Genomic DNA, 11,595 nt, shown 5'->3' on the forward strand with positions numbered 1-11,595 from the left:
GGCTGTGAGTCAGCTATGAACATGAGTTGAGGGTGTTGGGAAGAGGAAAATGTTTAGAGCCTTTCTCCAATATGTCCAAACCCTCCAAGTTTTCCTCACTCCCCCCGGACCCTCCACCGGCTAAGCAAGCACTTTTTTCAGGTCCAAAGGGGTTAACAAGACCAGAGTGATTTGTCAACATCCTTTATCTCAGGTAGCTTGGGGAGAGCTTAATCCAAGGATTCCCCCTGCCCGAGAACTTTGTCATGTGACATACCCTGGTCGGGGATGGGTGGCGATAGCGCTTGGAGCCGCGTGCACCTTGTCGCCTTAGGTAGGGGGAGGGGGATGGGGAGAGCAAGATAATTATAGTCAACTGGGAGCAAACCTAATGGACTAAGAAGTTTGCAGATCGGTCCATCTGCAAATCCAGAAAGCGGAGGGCGGGACTTGGGAGTGGGCGCTGGCTCCCTTCCAACCTATCCTGAACTCTTGAATCCGAAAGGGGCTTAGACGGAAAGAGCTTTCCGCAGTGAATAAGGTCGGTGCCTGGGCTAGCGCTCTGATCCTGCTGAAGAGAGGACTCACGAGTTCCGGGAGGGCTGGAGTGCTGCAGGGGGGCGGGAGCGCGCTTCACAGAGGCGGGTGGCGGCGACGGCGACCAGGGTGCGGCGGTGCAGGTGTGTCCCAGGCAAGTGCCTGCCTCGCTTGGGATCCCTGGGGCGCTGCGTTAGCCGCGGCTGCCCAGACTGAGGCTGCTCAGCTGCTGCCCGGCTAGCTGCGGATTTCCCACCCAGGTAGGGGACGGCGATCCTTGCGGCGGTGTGTGCAGACCCGGGTTTCCAGGCCTGACAGACTGAGCTGGGACCAAAGGGTGCGGTTGATGGGAAAATCCTCAAAGGACAGCGGAGTTGGAAAGCAGCACCGAGAAGGGAGCACTTGCTGCTGCCCCGGGCTGCGCGCTTCGCTTCTTTGAACGTGGCCTTCCCCAGGACTAGGAGTGAAACCGCGTGAACTATTGGCGCGGTAAATAGTTTCCCAACTTGGCTACTTGACATTTACATTGCCTTCCACAAGGTTTCTGGGCATCCCTTTAGTTTCGATCCTACCCCTCATAAACCGGCTTGTTTTCAAAGGACAGATTAAATGCATGCCCACACCTGCTGGCTCTGGACTGGGGTTTGTAAGTGTGTGTTTTTCTGTGTGGAGGGCGCCCTCCGCGGGCGTGGGAGCAGTTTCTTAGGGACTCGGGATTTGTTGATGGATGGATTTTAGCGCAAGGAAAAGAAGATGATTTGTTTTGCAGGGGATGGGTGAGCGAATGCAGTTAGCCAGGGAGGAGCAAGGCGCTGCTGTTCCTTCAGAGGGGTGGGAGATCTCTCATCTGTCGGGTGCAGCAGAGCGGCTGCCCAAACGCTGTCTTTTATCCAGAAATCGCAGATGCGAACAGACACAGTTTAAAGGTAACTTAAAGTCGATGTGTCGGGCTGTGGTAAGGTAGGGTGGGGCGCTGGGGGGATGCTTGCTCCTTCTTAAAGCATGTTTGGAAGGTGAATGTGGGTGGTTCTGGGCCTCAGGGAGGGACAGGTGAGGGATGAGAGATGAATGCATGGTGGGGAACTAGACGCTGTGGTCAGCTCAGAGGTCTCTTTCCACGTTTTTGCTGCCTGCCCTGTGCGGAAGAGGCTAGTTGTTCTGCTTGCTAGAGGATGCAGTTGATCTGTGAGGCTCATGCTGCGTCTTCCCTGAGTCAGCAAATATGTTCCTAATGTTAACACTTGTCAGAGGTGGGGTTGATCCTTAGGGGTGCAGAGGCGATGGGAACAGAGTCCTAACACTGCACAAGCTCACACCCGCTGAGGACAAACACCTGTACTAAGGAGGTGTAAACAGTCTGAGACAAAATAAGAGTGGGTGACTGTGGAGAAGAGAAGGGGATTATTTAAAATAAAGGCCCTGTGGGGCTTAGTAGGGATGGGATTTGTTTCTTGGTCCATTGGTCTTGAGTGACCCACAGTCCTCTCCCATGCCATCATCCTCACTGGTTGATGGGAAAGTGAACCTGATGTTTGCAGGACATGGCTAGTGCCAACTAAGCACTTGGCTGGCACCGAGGGTGAAGCACACCAATGCAGTCGAACTTTTCACTTTTAATCTTTAATAAATCCCTGAATTCCTGGACTATGGGAGGCTGAAATAGCATTTCATCACGGCAAGGTCTCTGGAAAGCTCTAATGGAGTGTCAGAGTAGATCAACTTCTGCCTTCCTTCCTTCCTTCCTTCCTTCCTTCCTTCCTTCCTTCCTTCCTTTTTTCCCTCCCTCCCTCCTTCCTTCTTTCCTTCCTTCCTTCATTTATTGACTTATTTATTTTATCCCTGGCCGTTCATGTCCCAGTACAGCTCAGGATGACTCTGACTCTATTCGTCCCCCATGGTAGAATCAAGGAAAGCTAAAGTTGTTACCACTGTCTACTCTGGGGGAGGAACATCTAGCCTTGGGGTTGATTCTTCTGGAACAAAAAGTGACCAATGACAGAAAGAAATGCTCATGGAATATTCCTGTTGCCAGAGGTGTGCCTGATATGCATTTTGTAATCAAAACCACCAGATGATGTTTGAACAGTAGCCTGGCACACTGTAGGTAGCATGGCCTTGACTGCTCAAAGAGAGCTGGTGTGGGTCTCAGGTAAATATCTTAGCCTTTTTTTGAGCTTTGATTCCCTGATCTGAAGCAATGGCGCTATCATGATTCTTATGCAAAACACACTTAAAAGTATTTGTTCTCTGTTAAACGATTATCATGTATTAACTATCTGGCATGAAGTCACTACTTAAGAAATGAAAGTTTGTTCATTGAATTTCTACCATGGTGTCAGGTATTTCCCGATATGTAAGGAATATAGAATTGAGCAAAGTGTGTGTGTGTGTGTGTGTGTGTGTGTGTGTAGAGAATGAACAAATAAGAAAGTATATAGCCACTTATTAGCTCAGGGGCTATTGTGATAGAAAGAGAAAACAGAGTAAAAAGCATGAGGAATGCTGTAAGGGCTTGGGGTGGGTTTAGCATCTATCTATCTATCTATCTATCTATCTATCTATCTATCTATCTATCATCTATTTAATATCTATCTGTCTATCTATCTACTTATCTATCTACTTACCTACCTATCATCTATCTATTATCTATCTATTATCTATCTATCTATCTATCTATCTATCATCTATTTAATATCTATCTATCTATCTATCTATCTATCTATCTATCTATCTACTTATCTATCTACTTACCTACCTATCATCTATCTATTATCTATCTATTATCTATCTATCTATCTATCTGTCTGTCTATCTATCTATCTATCTATCTATCTATCTATCTATCTATCTATCTATCTATCTATCTATCATCTATCTATCTCTACCTTTCTATGTGGTCAGGGAGATCTTTGACAACAAGGATATCTGATCAGTTCTGGGGAAAGTGAGGGAGGAATCCAGGCAGTGTGGGTCAAGTAACAGAACCCACAAAAGTCAGAGACAGGAGGCAAACATGTTCATACGAAAGCGAGAAAGAGACCCAGGAAGCTGAGTTGTGTGAACGGGGGGAGGGGGGTATAGTGGTGGGAACTGACTGGATGACTGGAGATAACACGACAAGGTCAATGTTGTTCTGCATCTTGTGTTTATGTTTATATATTTGTCGCTAAGATATGGCACTGACTTCTTGTTTAAGGACTTGACTGAGTTCTGATGCTCTATGCTTTAGAAGAAGGTTATTTGGTAGGAAATGGTACCTGGGCCTTTCAAAACATGATCTAATGCAACATGCGTGAGGGATACATCCTTGCAAGGCAAACAGGGACTAAGGAGATGGCTCAGATTCTTAGAACCCAGACTGAGAGCTGTGTTTGCATTTGCTTCTTTTTTCAAATGGACCAAAGAGTCACCTTTAGCCAACAGTTGAGCAGGTGTTGTCCTTGCTAGCTCATGTTCTCTTTTCTTTGGCAAGGATTTCTGTGACTATGGAAAGGATCATCTGGAAATATACTGACCTTCAGTGTGCCACGGAGTGCACTTACGTATGGCTGGGTGGCGAATTTATTTGGGGCTTCCATCCAAAAGCTTAATATAAAGATCACAGCTTGCTGCTTTGCCCTTTGGAGAAAGCAGTATTTGGGGATCTGAGGGCTCCTCAGTTCTCGGTGGTGCGGTGCAGTAAGCCCTACTGCAGTGTTTCACGAACAAAGTGGGGGTTGATGGCTGAGCACCTTGTCAAAGCATCTGTGAAATAGCATGTGGGGAGCCTGGGTCAAGGTCAGAGTGGCTGACTGGCCCTCATCCAATCCATCTCAGAAGAAAACGTTTATTTCTGTGCATTTCCCCATCCACAGTCTGGCTCTTAGTCATACTTCTTAGTCTCAGAAACCTGATCTGTCTCTCCGGGCTATGTCAGAATGGCTTTGTTCATCTGCATGCCAGGCTATTGATCTGCAGCGGCTGAGACATTGTGTTCCACGGCTCATCTATGTAGGTTCTGCAGACCTCATGACATCCAAGCCACAGGGAGCAAAGCTGCTTAGATAACTACCTGAAGGACTGGTCGTACATCTTAGGGTTTGTCTTGCTATTGAGGCTATGAAACAAGCCACCTTCAAACTCGCCGACCTTTAACAATCAGCATTTATCATTTTCTCTCACTTGGATGGAGTGGCTGAGAGATCTTCAGATCCGAGTTGTGCTTGGCTGGTCTCTGCTGTGCCTGTTCATGTGACTTGGATGAACAAACGGATGGGGAGTCTGAAAAATTGCTGATTTGGCATGACTTGGCTCGGATCATCGTTGTCTCTCATCTTTTCCCAGTATAGCTGGGCATTTTCACAGGGCAAGGACAGAGAGCCAAGAGAAAGGTGTGGTCCGGGGATGTAGCTCAGCCTGTAAGGCTTGCCTAACACACACAAATCTCTGAATTTGAATACCATTACCATATAAACTTGGCATAGAGATACATGTCTGAAATATCAGCATGTGAGAGATGGAGGCAGGATATCAGAAGTACAAAGCCATCCTTCCCTATATCGTAAGTTCAAGGCCAACCTCAACTACATGGGATCTTGTCTAGAAAAAGAAAGAAAAGGAGGAGGAGAAGGGCAGAAAGAAAGAGGATGTAAATGTGAATGGTCTCCCCAAACCTAGGGGTAGTGGACAGACCATCACTTGATCCTTGTTTAGTAGCAAAAGCAACTTACAAGGAAGTCAGTGTGAGGTGCAAAGAAATGGATTCTGCTTCTTCAGTTGATCTTAGCCAAAAGGCCTAGCAACAGTTAGACTCAGTATTGCAAAGAGCAAGGTGCAGGGAGTGGAATGATTTGGCATGTCTGGCTTTTAATGCTTAAAGCTCCCTTAGGTATGGATGTGTGAAGGGTTCAGGAGTCCTACCCCTAACTGAGGAGCTATTGACAGTTGATAAGCAGAGTCAATTTTCTTTGAGGGTGTGGTTCCATGTAGGTCATTTGTGCTCTAGGAGATGGTCCTACACTGGAAATTTCATGGGCAGCACAAATTGGGCTTTATAGATGATAGATAGATAAATAGATAGACAGACAGATAGATAGATGATAGATAGATAGATAGATAGATAGATAGATAGACAGATAAAACATAGTGATCACTTGGGCATAAGAATTTAGGCTAAGGACATCAGTCAGGGTGCGACCTCGGTGATTCAGGGATGGTGGTGGCGGTCTGGATCAGATGGGATGGTAGTTGTGATGCTCAGAAGCGATCAAATTCTGGATATGTTTGGTGGCAGAGCAGATAAGATTTGTAATGAGTTACAAGAAAAGGGGAGTCATTGCTTTGAGCTAAGGGCCTGGAGAGATTAGCCCTGACTGCTGTTGAAGATGAGCCAAGTTCATGGACGTATTTAAAGGCATAGCATCCTTCTTTAAAGGGAAGAAGCCTAGGAGGGAGACTTAAGTTTGAATAGCATAAACAAGACATTTATTTGCCCCTTCAATGTCACCGCTGTGTGGCCAAGGTCCAGAATCCTGCCAGCCATGCGCTCACTGACTGTCTGCTGGGTGAATGGAAGCAATGGTTTCACTAGAGGCGACTAAATGCTTGCTTTGGTGTCCCTTGAAGTGTAACTCCCTAAAGATATCCCTTTTCTTCTCAAGCTCTCATGGGAGACTTACTGTAGATCTTGGGGAATAAAAACCGGCTTTAAATGTGAAGGTTCCGATTGCTTATGTCTCACAGAAAGCATCACGGAGCAGCAAAGCAGGAAAGAAAAAGATGTAGAAACCAAAAAATAGCTCAGGCTTACGGAAAAAAAAACAAAAAAGAAGAAAAGATGCTCCAGGGAGCAGTGGCTGAAATTCAGGGGTGTGATGTTCTTGGATTATTATTGTACTGCTTTTAATTTGAGACGAAGCAGAAGCAGCAAGGAAGAATTCTGGAAGGGGGGAAAGTTATTTAAATCAACTTATGCTGAGCGAAAGGCTGCCACCAGCTTGCTTGAAGAATCCCACATCTACAGTATCTTGCATGATGTGTTTCTGTTTATAAAAGGAGAGACTTAGGCAGTAGCCTTATTGGAAAATGAGAAGGTTGGAAGGACTTGCATTCTAGACTAGGTGCTTTTTGATGACTCCTTAGAGAGTGGCTGGTTTGGGGTGAGCATGAGTGCGTGAATTCTATTTGTAATATCTGGGGTAGGAGGGCTGAAATAAGAAAAAGTAGGTACTGTAATTGAAAGTGATTGCATGTGTGTGTGCGCGCGCATGCATATGCATGTGTGCATACATGTGTGTGTGCATGAGAAAGAGAGAGACAGAGAGAGAATGATGGAAAAATGGAAACTTGCTATGGCTTAGTTTTAATTTATGCGAGAATAATAGCCATTACTATCTCAATCAGAGCACTTGCGGTTACTAGAAAAGACCTTCAACAAGGTTGAGATTCTTTCATAGAAACAGAGGATGGGGATGGTCATTTGACCCTCATCTGAGATTCCAATCACTCAGTTCTGCATCCCTTCCTCCCCATTGTATGCAATTCTGCTCCAGCTGCATATGGTCTCAGGGACTTAGGATACAGAGGTTGGAGATCTCAGGATGTAGAGGCTCTGTGGTCTGTGATTGGAGGTTGGAAGATTAACTGAATGGGGGATTCCAGGTATGTAGACAGGGGAAGTCCTTATCCATGCCGAGGTGAGAACTTCTGGTGATGTGGTGGCTTCGGGGCCACCATCCTTGTGACATTAATCTCTCTCCCATGCTTCTGTACATAAACCAAATAAACTCATTGGTTCGCCAAGCTCAACTTGGGTGCCCTGTTTGAGGGAGCAGACTTTGCTTACATTTCTAAGGGAAATTCACACAACACCCTCAAAGGTTCATCTGCTGGGGGCTTGGGCACTGGTGTGAGAGTCCTGAGGTGCGGTGCTAGTCTTTGAAAGGTGGAGAAAGGTAGTTAGCTAATGGGTCCATCGTCCTCCTAAAGCATTAGCATTGGCTTCATGGAGCGACTTAGCTCTCATAGGACCAAGCTGTATGAAGCAAGGCCTTTGTCACGTGTCTTGTTCTTTGTCTGCCTCTCTGACATGTTGGGGTTTCCCAGAGGACAAGTAGATATTGTCATTCAAGCCTCCCAAACTGCATGCATAAAGGTCCCAGCCCCAGGTGTTTTGTTATAGCAATAGAAAATAGACAAATATAAACTCAGAAGAGGGAATAGGCTCACCTTGTTTTCCAGTGGGGCTGCTAGGTCTGACTATAGGGAGTTTGGGGTGGACCAATGGGTTTGGCAACAGACCGAGCTGAGTTTGAACTTAGGCTTTGCTGATTTCTGGTTGTGTGAACTGGAGGCAGTTGTTCAATTTTGTCGGAGTGTTGCTTCTCTCAGCGATCAAATGATGACAATGGTGACTGGAAGATACCCAAGGCTCTGCAGTTCTCCTCTCGTTCCTTGCTTTGCAATTGTGCTGGACTCAGTGTTCACTTGAGCATCACCATCATCTATCTGTGATGATGTCTCCACTGCCCACAGTGCTATGGTTATAGGTGTGTTTGTGGTTGTGCTCAGCTTTTTATGTAGGTGCTGGGAACTGAACTCATGTTTGCACAGCAAATGCTCTTACCCCCCCCCCCCCCCGCTTATGCCTGGCATCCAACTTTTGGTCCTTCTGCCTCAGTTTCTTGTTTATATTAACTTTCTTTTCCTGAAAAAAAAATTCTCCTAATACCATGGTGACTGTCTAATGCCTCAGAACTTAGTGTCTTTAAGGACACCACATCTTTCCCCCTGCATCCATTTTAGGGAAGGGATAGCCTGAGGCTCAGAGAAAAGACCCCACAGACACAAGTACCTTTACACAACTGCATTTCTTTCTCCATCAGTTCTGCATAGATACAGGGCAAGGTGGTTTTTCCAAACTTGTAGCCTTGTTCTTCAGGTGTCCAACAGTGGAACCCGCCCCAGATAATGGTGCTGTCCACCACTTCTTTCTGGATGGACTGACTTTGCCTTAGGGAATGTTGGACAGATTCCCCGTTCAGATCTAGAAACGTCCAAGGCGATGGCAGGCCTGAGCTGGAGTGTAGAATCTTAGTGTTCCAGAGCTGCAGGGAGCTGAGAAAGCAAAAAAAATCTTTACTCCTTATTTGGCCAGGGAGAAGAAAATAGCTTATCTAAGACCTTACAGTAACGTAATGTTAGAGAGAGGACCAGAGCCCACTGTGGGACTGCAGAAACACAACTTTCTATGAGACGTCGAGAGAGAACAGGAAAACGGAGCCTGGATTCCCTTCATCATTAGGTCAGAATGGTTAGAAGCTGACCAGATTTCCCAGGCCTTGGTGGGTCCCACAGCAGCTTCCTCTGAGTGTGTTAGTATTCTGGAACTCTCCGGGCTGTGCCCAGTGAGCCTACTCCTGTTACCACTCCTCCTGCCTTGCTCGAGGCCTCTGCTCTATTGGCAGTCACGGAAGCTGAGTGTTGCCTGATCTGGGGTGTAGCAGATGGCACCGATGTGGGGAGCCCAGCTGGAAAATGGCCCAGGTCTGAGGGAGAGGGAAAAGCGATATGTTCTAGGCAGAGTTCTGGGCCTGGGAAGTGGGCTTGGAGAGGACACTAATGTCAGGAGCTCCTGATCTTGACCTTGGAGGGCTCAGAGGACATTGTACTCCTATCCCTGTGATGAATGAGAATGTATCTCACACATAGCCACTTAAATGTCCAAAGATTAAATGCATATTCTATCTATCTATCTATCTATCTATCTATCTATCTATCTATCTATCTATCTATCTATCTATCTATCATCCATCCAGTTAGCTATTTAGCTATCTAGGTCTCAAACTTATGATCCATTGCATTGATTCTTCAGTGCTGGGATTACAGGTATGTGTCACCATGCTTAGTTTTACCCTTCCCCTCCTCTCCCATCATTTTCCTCCACCTTCTCTGTCTTGTTCTTCCCTCCCGTCTCCTCTCCTTCCCTCCCCTCCCCACCTCTCCCCTCCCTCCCCTCCCTATTGCCTTCCTTTCACCTTTCCTCCCCGCTTCTGTTCTTGAAAGGCATACACATTAAGCTTTAAGGACAGGGAATCTACAAGACAGTAATGGAAACAAAACAAAGCATAGGGCAACAGCTAACAAGCTCCAGTAGAACCGGGAAGAACTAGCCGAGAATGTGAAGCAGTGTGAAGACAGGTGGGGTGCTGAGCCAAGTTCGCCTCTCTGTCTGCATGATGAATGGGTCATTCTGCTGTCCACACCTCTAACGGAGAGGCTGCGTGGGGCTCACAGTCTTGGTGGCCTCCTGCTTCTGTAGGGGCACTGCAGGGGTTGTCAGGGGCCAGGCAGTCCTGTCAGATTGAATAGCTTCATCTGTGCCACTCCAGTTTGGTTTCCTGTTTCTTCCTGTGGACAAGGAAGCCTCTCCCAGCAGACTTGACTTTCTGTTAGTTCCTGTATTCCTGAAAGAGCTCTGCCTGGAAAACAAGGAAAAGGAAGTCCCTAGAACACCACCGCTCAGAGCCGATGATGTGAAAGTACCTGTGCACTCTGGAACAGGCATGGGAGAGGGGCAAGCTTCAACATTGCCTTCCCAGAACACGGAGGTTTTCAAAGGAGGTGCTGGTTCAGCAAGTCTGGAGTGGGGCCTGACATTGAAGCAGGGAACAGCACAGGCTGCCTTTATTTCTCAGCCAGTTGCCTGGATTTTACAGTTCCACCTGCAGCTCTTCAAAGCCTTATCAATTAGGAACTTCACCCCATTCTCCTCCTTCTGGTTATTCTGATTATATGAAAACCACGTTATCGGTATCCAGAGAGCCAGGAGGAGGAAAAGCCACCCACAGCTCTCTCTACAGATGCATTTAAGCCCACTGCTTTATTTTCTTTATTCACAAATAACCATATTTACTATGCACTTACTGGGAGATTGTTCATTAGAAATCTTTTCTTCCTTTCTCTGATCATGCACAGACTTCAGGTGGGCATGGCCACATTACAGTCCCTTTGTTGGGTGGCGAATGGCTATGAGAATGGATCTCTCACCACTGATTGGCCCTATACAGGGCCGAACCGAGTTAAGAAACTGTTGATGTTAACCCGCTGACACCTTTGCCATGGTTAGTAGGATTATTACCAGCACAGAGCCTGGAGTTCAATAAACAAATTTTTTACAAGCTTATGGTAACACACTGCGGAAGACCTAAAATGTTTCTCGGCCACACAGAAACAAAACAAAACAAAACAAAACAAAAAAAAACCTATGGCTGAGATGACTCAGATTATCTGTTCTTTTGCTATGCTTTAAGAGTAAATAAGAACGGGGTTAGGGCCTGGGGAGATGACCCAGCAGTTGAGAACACTGGTTCCTCTTCCAGACGGCATGGACTCAATTCCTAACACCCTCATGGCAACTCCCAGCTCTCTGTGATTTCATGTCTTTCTTTATTGCATGAATATATATTCTCTGGCAAGAGACCAAAATCCAACATCTGCCTTTTCTTTCTCCCATTGTTTCTGACTCTACAAAATGTTGGGATGTTCTTGAATTTCCTATCATTTTGAGGTTTTCCCCGATTTACTTACAGGCTACCAAACCTCATGCAAGATGTTTAACTGCTCAGGGTCAGCTTCGTCATCTGTCATCTGTGGAACAGTCTCTGTAAGATCTGCTTTCTGCATTTGTTGCAGAACCTGGAAGGAGGCGATGGTGTGAAGTCATGAACAGGGTACACTGTTTACAACAGGAGTGTTCTCATTGGTCTGAGAGTTGAGGCTGCCATCTTGGTTGCTGTTGTAGCTCAGATGTCTAACGTGGTTACCTGCACGCAGTGTGTGTGTGTGCCTTGTTCAGTTGGTACTAAACATGAAGAGCCTGGAAACTGTGTGTTTCAAAGGAGGACCAATGGACGTTGGATTGGAGGATTTAGGAAGGCAATGGAGGAACATGGAGGAGATCTTGGCCATCTCATCCCTTAGCTTTTAAGTGCTGCTTAAACTGTTGACTGAAGGGCGAGAGAGAAAGAACATAGGAGGAAAAGAATGCCTGAGCAAAGGCAGGGGCATGTTCCATCTCTGTGTGCTTCGGGTGGCTCTATA

The 11,595-nt window shown here is 46.5% G+C and overlaps 1 protein-coding gene across 4 annotated transcripts in view; it reads left to right on the plus strand.

Annotated features, from left to right (window-relative positions):
• Nucleotides 1-384: 384 nt before the first annotated feature.
• The window catches only part of Sv2b (synaptic vesicle glycoprotein 2B), a 149,892-nt gene continuing 138,681 nt past the window's right edge, over nt 385-11,595 (plus strand). The window contains exon 1 of one of the 4 annotated variants that reach the window (XM_057756057.1): nt 385-520. The gene's annotated coding sequence lies outside the window, so the exon portion shown is untranslated. Of the gene's footprint in view, nt 521-541; nt 777-981; nt 1,006-1,227; nt 1,443-11,595 lie in introns of those variants that run through there. The other 3 variants (XM_057756056.1, XM_057756058.1, XM_057756055.1) reach the window with 3 other exon arrangements.

Source organism: Chionomys nivalis, chromosome 23 (genome assembly GCF_950005125.1).
Source record: "Chionomys nivalis chromosome 23, mChiNiv1.1, whole genome shotgun sequence".
Lineage (NCBI taxonomy): Eukaryota > Metazoa > Chordata > Mammalia > Rodentia > Cricetidae > Chionomys > Chionomys nivalis.